General features: G+C 38.3%; 1 non-coding gene across 1 annotated transcript; it reads left to right on the plus strand.

The window, feature by feature from the left end:
• The first annotated feature begins 3,226 nt into the window (after positions 1 to 3,226).
• Positions 3,227 to 3,334, plus strand: LOC112780811 (small nucleolar RNA R71). Its single transcript, XR_003191625.1, has one exon. It is a non-coding gene; the product is annotated as a small nucleolar RNA R71 (small nucleolar RNA).
• The last annotated feature ends 6,164 nt before the right edge of the window (positions 3,335 to 9,498 follow it).

Below are 9,498 nucleotides of genomic sequence, written 5' to 3' on the forward strand. Positions count from 1 at the left end.
CATGATAGCCCGATCCACAGTTACTTCGGACTGGTTGCTAGTAGGAATGATAGAGCGTTGGATGAACTCCAACCATCCCCTAGCCATAGGTTTGAGGTCAGGCCTTCTCAATTGAATCGGCTTGCCTTTTGAGTTTCTCTTTCATTGTGCTCCTTCCACACAAATGTCCGTGAGGACATGGTCCAACCTTTGATCAAAGTTGACTCTTCTAGTGAAAGGATGAGAATCTCCTCTCATTATTGGCAAGTTGAATGCCAACCTCACAGTTTCTAGAATGAAATCCAAGTATTTTTCCCGAACCATTGTGAGCTAATTCTTTGGGTTCAGGTTCACACTTTGATCATGGTTCTTAGTGATCCATGCATTAGCATAGAACTCTTGAACCATTAAGATTCCGACTTGTTGGATGGGGTTGGTGAGAGCTTCCTAACCTCTTCTTTGAACCTCACGTCGGATCTCCAGATATTCACTCTTTTTGAGCATGAAGGGGACCTCGGGGATCACCTTTTTCTTGGCTACAACTTCATAGAAGTGGTCTTGACGGATTTTTGAGATGAATCTCTCCATTTCCCATGACTCAGAGTTGGAATCAATTTCCTTCCCTTTCCTTTTTCTAGAGGTTCTCTGGCCTTAGGTGCCATTAATGGTTATGGAAAAATAAAAAGCAGAGCTTTTTCCCACACCAAACTTAAAAGGTTTGCTCATCCTCGAGCAAAAGAAGAAAGAAAGGAGGAGAAGAAGAAGAAATAGAGGGGATAGAGGGGTGTTTTGGATTCGGCCAAGGGGGTTTAAGTGTTTATGATGTGTGAAATTGAAGGTGGTAAGGAGAGGTATTTATAGGGTAAGAGTGAGAGGGAAGTCGTGTATGAAGGGGTTGGGTTTGGGAGGGAAATGTTTTTGAATTTGAATGGTGAGGTAGGTGGGGTTTTATGATGGGTTTTTGGGGAATAGTGGATGGATGTGAGTGGTGAAAAAATTATGGGGGAGAGGGTAGGACTTGATAGGTGAATGGTGTTTGGGGAATAGGTATTGATGTGATTGGTCAAGGGTATTTGGGGAAGAGTGTTATGGAAAGGTGTGAAGAGGAGAGAGAGTGAGTTGGGGTAGGTGAGAATCCTGTGGGATCCACAGATCCTGAGGTGTCAAGGAATTCTGGTCCCTGCACCTTTCTGGCGTTTAAACGCCCTCTGTGTGCCATTTCTGGCATTTAACGCCAACTCTGCTACCTTTTCTGGCGTTAAACGCCAGGCTGATGCCCTTTTCTGGCGTTTAACGCCAACCAAACACCCTTTTCTGGCGTTAAACGCCAGTCTGTCTGCCAATTCTGGCGTTTAACACCCAGAATACTGCCAGACTGGGCGTTAAATGCCCATTCTGCTATCCTTACTGGCGTTTAAATGCTAGTAAGCCTGTCCTCTAGGGTGTGCTATTTTTTATGCTATTTTTGTGACTTCACATGATCATCTACCTAAAGAAAACATAACATGGCAATGGAAAACAAATGTCTATAAATAATTATAATTAAATAACATTGGGTTGCCTCCCAATAAGCGCTTCTTTAATGTCAATAGCTTGACAGTGAGCTCTTAGAGAGCGTCACAAAGACTCAGAGCTTTAATGGTGGCCTCCCAGCACCAAACTTAGATGTTGAGTGTGGGGGCCTATTTGACTTTGTATTGAGAGAAGCTTTTCATGCTTCATCTCCATGGTTACAGAAGAAGATCATTGAGCCTTAAACACAAGGTAGTCCTCATTCAATTGAAGGACTAACTCTCCTCTGTCCACATCAATCACAGCCTTTGCTGTGGCTAGGAAAAGTCTTCCAAGGATAATGGATTCATCTTCATCCTTCCCAGTGTCTAGGATTATGAAGTCAGCAAGGATGTACAGGCCTTCAACCTTCACTAAGACATCCTCTACAAGTCCATAAGCCTATTTCATTGATTTGTCTGCCATCTCTAATGAGATTCTTGCAGCTTGTACCTCAAAGATCCCTAGTTTCTCCATTACAGAGAGTGGCATGAGGTTTATACCTAACCCCAGGTCACACAGAGCCTTCTCAAAGGTCATGGTGCCTATGGTATAGGGTATTAAGAATTTTTCGGGATCCGACTTCTTCTGAGGTAATTTCAGTTGAACCAAGGCATTCATTTCATTAGTGAGCAATGGAGGTTCATCCTCCCAAGTCTCATTACCAAATAACTTGGCATTCAGCTTCATAATTGCTCCTAGATACTGAGCAACTTGCTTTTCAACAATATCTTCATCCTCTTCAGAGGAGAAATACTCATTAGAGCTCATGAATGGAAACAGTAAGTTCAGTGGAATCTCTATGGTCTCTGTATGAGCCTCAGATTCCTTTGGTTCCTCAATAGGGAACTCCTTATTGGTCAGTGGATGTCCAGCAAGGTCTTCCTCACTGGAAATCACTGCCTTTTTACTCTCTCCAGGTTCGGCCACTTTGGATATAGTTATGGCCTTGCACTCTCTTTTGGGATTCTCTTCTGTATTGCTTGGGAGAGTACTAGGAGGAGTTTCAGTAACTCTTTTACTCAGTTGACCTACTTGTGCCTCCAAATTTCTGATAGAGGACCTTGTTTCAGTCATGAAACTGAGAGTGGTCTTAGATAGATCAGATATTATGGTTGCTAAGTCAGAGAGGCTCTGCTTAGAATTCTCTGTCTGTTGCTCAGAAGATGATAGAAAAGGCTTGCTATTTCCAAACCTATTTCTCCCACCATTATTATTATTGAAGCCTTGATTAGGCTTCTGCTGATCCTTCCATGAGAAATTAGGATGATTCCTCCATAAAGGATTATAGGTGTTTCCATAGGATTCCCACATGTGATTCACCTCTTCCATTGTAGGATTCTCAGGGTCATAAGCTTCTCCTTCAGAGGAGGCTTCTTTAGTACTGCCGGATGCAGCTTGCAATCCAGTCAGATTCTGAGAAATCATATTGACTTACTGAGTCAATATTTTATTCTGAGCCAATATGGCATTCAGAGTATCAATCTCAAGAACTCCTTTCTTTTGATTCATCCCATTATTCACAGGATTTCTTTCAGAAGTATACATGAACTGGTTATTTGCAACCATTTCAATGAGTTTCTGGGCTTCTGCAGGGGTTTTCTTTAGATGAAGAGATCCACCAGCAGAATGGTCCAATTATCTTGGACAATTCAGACAGACCATCATAGAATATACATAAGATGCTCCATTCTGAAAGCATACCAGAAGGACACCTTCTGATCAATTGCTTGTATCTTTCCCAAGCTTCATAGAGGGATTCACCTTCCTTCTGTCTAAAGGTTTGGACTTCCACTCTAAGCTTGCTCATCTTTTGAGGTGGAAAGAATTTGGCCAAGAAAGCATTGACCAACTTTTTCCAAGAGTTCATGCTTTCTTTAGGTTGTGAATCCATCTATATCCTAGCTCTGTCTCTCACAGCAAAAGGTAAAAGCACAAGTCTGTAGACCTCGGGATTAACCCCATTGGTCTTAGAAGTGTCACAGATTTGCAAGAATTCAGCTAAGAACTGATGAGGATCTTCCAATGGAAGTCCATGAAACTTGCAATTCTGCTGCATTAGAGAAACTAATTGAGGCTTAAGCTCAAAGTTGTTTGCTCCAATTGCAGGAATTGAGATGCTTCTTCCATAGAAGTCGGAAGTTGGTGTAGTAAAGTCACCAAGCATCTTCCTTGCATTTCCACTATTGTTGTTGGGTTCGGCTGCCATGTCTATTTCTTTTTTGGAAATTTCTGTAAGGTCCTCTCTGAAGTGTTGTGCTTTAGCTTCTCTTAGCTTCCTCTTCAGAGTCCTTTCAGGTTCAGGATCAGCTTCAACAAGAATGTCCTTATCCTTGTTCCTGCTTATATGAAAAAGAAGAGAACAGAAAAGAAGAGGAATATTCTATGTCACAGTATAGAGATTCCTTTATGTGAGTATAAGAATAGAAGAATAGAAGAATGAGGTAGAGAGAGAATAAGAGGAATTCGAACACAGAGAGAGGGAGAGGGTTCGAATTATGAGTAGAAGAGAAGTATCAGTAAATAATTAAATAAATAGAAAGATATGAGAGAGAGAGTATTTGAATTTTAAAAAGAGGGAGAAGAAAAATATTTTTATTTTTATTTAATTAATTAAGTTAGAATTTGAAATTTAAGAAAAGAAATAAAATAAAATTAGAATTTAAAACAATTAGTTAATTAAAAAGAATTTTGAAAAAGTGTTTAGTTGTTTTCGAAAATTAGAAGTGGAAAAGTAATTAGGTGGTTTTGAAAAAGATAAAAAATAGTAAACTTTTTAAAATTAAAACAAACAAGTCAAGTGGTTAATCGAAAAAGATTTGAAAATAAATTTTGAAAAGATAAGATGTTAGAAAAAGATTTTGAAATTAAGTTTTGAAAAAGATATGATTGAAATTTATTTTGAAAAAGATTTGAAAAAGAAATTTAAAAAGATTTGATTTTGAAAATTAAAGTTGATTACTTGACTAACAAGAAACTAAAAGATATGATTCTAGAATTTAAAGATTGAACCTTTCTTAACAGGAAGGTATCAAACTTGAAATTTTTGAATCAAAACATTAAATATTAGCAATAATTTCAAAAATTATGAAATAAAATTAAGAGAAAGATTTTGAAAATTAATTAAAAAATTTTTAGAAAACATGAAAGAAAAATAAAAAAGATTTGATTTTTGAAAAAGATTTGAAAAGATAAAGTTTTTAAATTGAAATTTTGACTTGACTAACAAGAAACAACTAAATTTTGAAAATTTTTGACTAAGTCAACCCAAAATTTCAAAATTTATGAGTAAAATAAGGGAAATATATTATTTTTTATTTTTGAATTAATGAAGAAAGAGAAAAACAACAAAATGACACAAAGAAAGATATGCAAGACATCTTGAAGATACTAATAATTCGAAAATGCATATGAAAAATAAGAAAAGACACAAAACAAGAAAAATTAAAGATCAAATAAGGAAAATCATCAAGAACAACTTGAAGATCAAAGAAGAACACAATGCATGAATTTTCAAAAATTTAAGAAAATTAAAAAATGCAATTGACACCAAACTTAAAATTTGACACTAGACTCAAACAAGAAACACAAAATTTTTTTGGTTTTAATGGTTTTATTAATTTTTTTTCGAAAATAAAAATAAAAAGCTTAAACATAAAATAAAATTACCCAATCTAAGCAACAAGATGAACCATCAGTTGTCCAAACTCGAACAATCCCTAGTAACGGCGCCAAAAACTTGGTGCACGAAATTGTGATCACACTTTTCACAACCCCGCACAACTAACCAGCAAGTGCACTGGGTCGTCCAACTAATACCATACGTGAGTAAGGGTTGATCCCACGGAGATTGTCGGCTTGAAGCAAGCTATGGTCATCTTGTAAATCTTAGTCAGGTGGATTCAAATGGTTATGAGTTTTGATAATTATAAGATAAATAAAACGAAATAAAGATACTTATGTAATTCATTGGTCGGAATTTTAGATAAGCGTTTGGAGATGCTTCGTTGCTTTTGAACCTCTACTTTCCTACTGTCTTCATCCAACCATGCATGCTCCCTTCCATGGAAAGCTGTATGATCCTCTCGGATGAAAAATACCAGGTACGGTTTCTGCACGGCTAATCAACTGTCAGCTCTCGTCTCGGATGAAAAATACCAGGTACAGCTATCGCACGGCTAATCATCTGTCAGTTCTCACTAGCGTCGGAATAGGATCTCTCTATCCTTTTGCACACTGTCACTGCGCCCAACATTCACGAGTTTGAAGCTCGTCACAGTCATCCCTTCCCAGATCCTACTCGGAATACCACAGAGAAGGTTTAGACTTTCCGGATCTCAGGAATGCTGCCAATTGGTTCTAGCCTATACCACGAAGGTTCTAATCTCACGGACTCGGTCCGTGGATTAGAGACCCAAGAGAATATACTCCGTCTGTCGTCCAATTACTACGTTGAACATCATGTAGACCACTTTGTGGTTGTCAGGCACGCGAATCTTGGCTAAGCGAGTAACGAAGATAATGGGTAATTGTCACGGGTCACTCCTTCATTCTGACTTAACTGAATTAAGTACGAGAGTATATCTTGGAGAAGAAGTAAGCATGAATTGAAAGAGAAACAATAGTACTTGCATTAATTCATGAAGAATAGCAGAGCTCCGCACCTTAATCTATGAGGTGTAGAAACTCCACCGTAGAAAATACATAAGAGAAAAAGGTCTAGGCATGGCCGAATGGCCAACCTCCCAAATGTAACATAAGATGATGATCTTCAGGTTGTCTAAGGACTAAATGTCTAGAGATCTCTGAATACAATAGTAAAAAGTACTATTTATACTAAACTAGTTACTAGGGATTACAGAAAATAAGTAACTAAGTGCAGATAGTGCAGAAATCCACTTTTGGGGCCCACTTGGTGTGTGCTTGGGCTGAGCATTGAAGCTTTCACGTGCATAGGCCATTCTTGGAGTTAAACGCCAGCTTGGGTGCCAGTTTGGGCGTTTAACTCCAGTTCTGGTGCCAGTTCTGGCGTTTTACGCCAGAAAAGGGTCTCTAGCTGACCTTTAGATGCCAGTTTGGGCCATCATATCTTGGGCAAAGTATGGACTATTATACATTGCTGGAAAGCCCAAGATGTCTACTTTCCAACGCAACTGAGTACGCGCCAATTAGGTATCTGTAGCTCCAGAAAATCGACTTCGAGTGTAGGAGGGTCAGAATCCAATAGCATCTGCAGTCCTTTCTCAGCTTCTGAATCAGATTTTTGCTCAGGTCCCTCAATTTCAGCCAGAAAATACCTGAAATCACAGAAAAACACAAAAACTCATAGTAAAGTCTAGAAATGTGATTTTTGCATAAAAACTAATAAAAATATAATAAAAAGTAACTAAAACATACTAAAAATTATGTAAAAATAATGCCGAAAAGGGTATAAATTATCCGCTCATCAGTACCTCCTTTGTCAGGTGGTAGTGGAAGTTTAAGGACCTTGATAATCATGTAATACTTCTCTAACCTCATTACTAATTCACCTCTCTCAGCATCAGAGAGGTTTCTTCCAGTAGAGAGAGACCATTGCTCCAAAACCTCAGCAAAAAGGAATATTGATTTGCATCTTTTTAGAGCCTTCCAAGGATTATGAGCAGTGCTCATCTTTGGTCCCCTTTTGGGGAATCTGAGGGTGTGGTACTTCAGGCTTCCTTCCCATAAGAGGGGTGTGCAACAATGTGCTTCCAACCTCTTCTTGAGTTAGTTCCTCAATAGTGTGTACCACCTTAGGCTCAGCCTCCTTGGTCCTAATCAGGGCCTTGCACTCTTCTCTTGGATTCACCTCTGTGTCTCTTAGAAGAGTGTTAGGGTGTCTCTACAGTTTCTGAGGAAGGTTCCTTTGAATGGTTGCACTGCACTCCTTAGTAAGCACCACTGTCTCTACTTCCCTCCAATCCCTCTTGTTATTCAGTATTTTCTTCATGAACTTAGCATATGAAAGCATTTGTTCTGGTGCCTTTGCAAAGGGGATTTTAATCTCCAGCTTCTTGAAAGCTTTTAAGAATTTGGCAAATTGCCTATCCTTTTCTACTTTCTGGAGTCTTTGAGGGCATGGTAACTTGGCCTTGTGCTCAAGAGCCATGAGTGGTTGATGAGCGGATATTTTATACGCTTTTTAACATCATTTTCATATAGTTTTTAACATGTTTTGTCTAAGTTTTATTAAGTTTTCATAGGTTTTAGTGCAAAATTTACATTTTTGGATTCTACTTTTAGTTTGTGTATTTTTATGCAATTTCAGGTATTTTCTGGCTGAAATTGAGGAGCTGGAGCAAAAGTTAGCAAAAGTCTGATTCAGAGACAGAGAAAGCACTCTAGATGCTGTCCGGATCTGACCTCCTTGCACTCGAAAGAGCTTTCCTAGAGCTACAAAATTCCAAATGGAGCGTTCTCATTGGCTTGGAAAGATAACTTCCAGAAATGTATAATAGTCATGGTTCTGAAAACCGAACCGGACTGGCCAATTCAACCGGAAAAATTGGGAACCGGTCCCCTAGCCGGTCCAGGTATCGTCGAAAACCATTTGGCAAAAAACCGGTGGAAGAACCAGTCGAACCGGCGGTTAACCGGTGAACCGGGAGAATCGTCCGGTTTTTTGGCAGTTTTTTGGTTTGAAATCAGAGATGCTAAACGACGTCGTTTGGGCTATTTAAAAAAAAAAAAAAGGAGAAAACGGCAAAAGCAAAACGCGTAACCCTAAATCCCTAATAATCACAATCAGTTTTCAGTTTCCCCTTTCCAATTTCCAGAAACCATTCTTCACCACCAAGCTCCAGATTCCAGAAATCACCCAAAGAAGCAGTTCACCACTGAGCCACCCACAGCAGCGACGACGTTGAGGGCCGCAACCACCACCGCGTCCTGCTTCTCGCCGAGCCTGCCTCCTCATTCGCCGTTGCCGAACGTCCCCGACACCGCGTCCTCACTCGCCGCCGGTAAGACCCTGTTCTTGATTTATTTGCTGCCTTTTGAGTTCTGAACTTCTGATTATGATTTATGAGCTGCCTTCTGAGTTCTTGATTTATTTGCTGCCTTCTGAATTCTGAACTTCTGATTATGATTTATTTGCTGCCTTCTGAGTTCTTGTTTTATTTGTTTGCGATTTTGCTGCCTTCTGATTTTTTTTTTTACTGATTTCGATTTATTTGCTGCCTTCTTGATTTTGATTTTCTGATCTCGCCTCCTTCTGAATCTGAGGTTTTGTGCTTAATTTTTTACTGATTTCGATTTATTTGCTGCTTGCTTGATTTACTGATTTCGATTTATTTTGCTGTCTTCTTGAATTTGTTTGCTGCTTCATGATTTTTTGTTTACTACTTCATGATTTATTTTGCTGCCTTCTTGAATTTGTTTACTGCTTCATGATTTTTTGTTTACTGCTTCATGATTTATTTTGCTGCCTTCTTGAATTTGTTTGCTGCTGCTTGAATTTGTTTGCTGCTTCTTGAATTAGTTATTTATTCATGGTTTTCTGAAGTTATTTTCTGGTCTTTGAATTTTTTATTGTTACAGATGGAACAATCACAAAGTAACCCACAGTCACAAGATAATGCTGTTCAAGATTCTCAAACTGGTTCATCCAGAGGTAAATCTGATCCAGCTTGGCAATATTTTACAGTGAAGTATGACAAGAATAACAAGGCTCAATATACTTGTATTTTCTGCTTGAATACTTACAATGGAGGGGGGATATATAGAATGAAATATCATCTTGCAAAAATTCTTAGAGAAATTAATTATTTCTTTTCAATGTAGAACATTATGGGTTCATCATTATGTGCGCTTTTTTTTTTGTTTAGTTATAAACTTTGATGTTTGAAGTTGTTTGTGAACCTCTAATATTAAGTAATGGATAATTTATTATGTAAAATTTTAAATTTTATTAAGTTAGAAATTATTGAGTTTATATATTTAAAATTA

The sequence above is a fragment of the Arachis hypogaea genome, chromosome 19 (genome assembly GCF_003086295.3).
Source record: "Arachis hypogaea cultivar Tifrunner chromosome 19, arahy.Tifrunner.gnm2.J5K5, whole genome shotgun sequence".
In the NCBI taxonomy this organism is placed as follows: domain Eukaryota; kingdom Viridiplantae; phylum Streptophyta; class Magnoliopsida; order Fabales; family Fabaceae; genus Arachis; species Arachis hypogaea.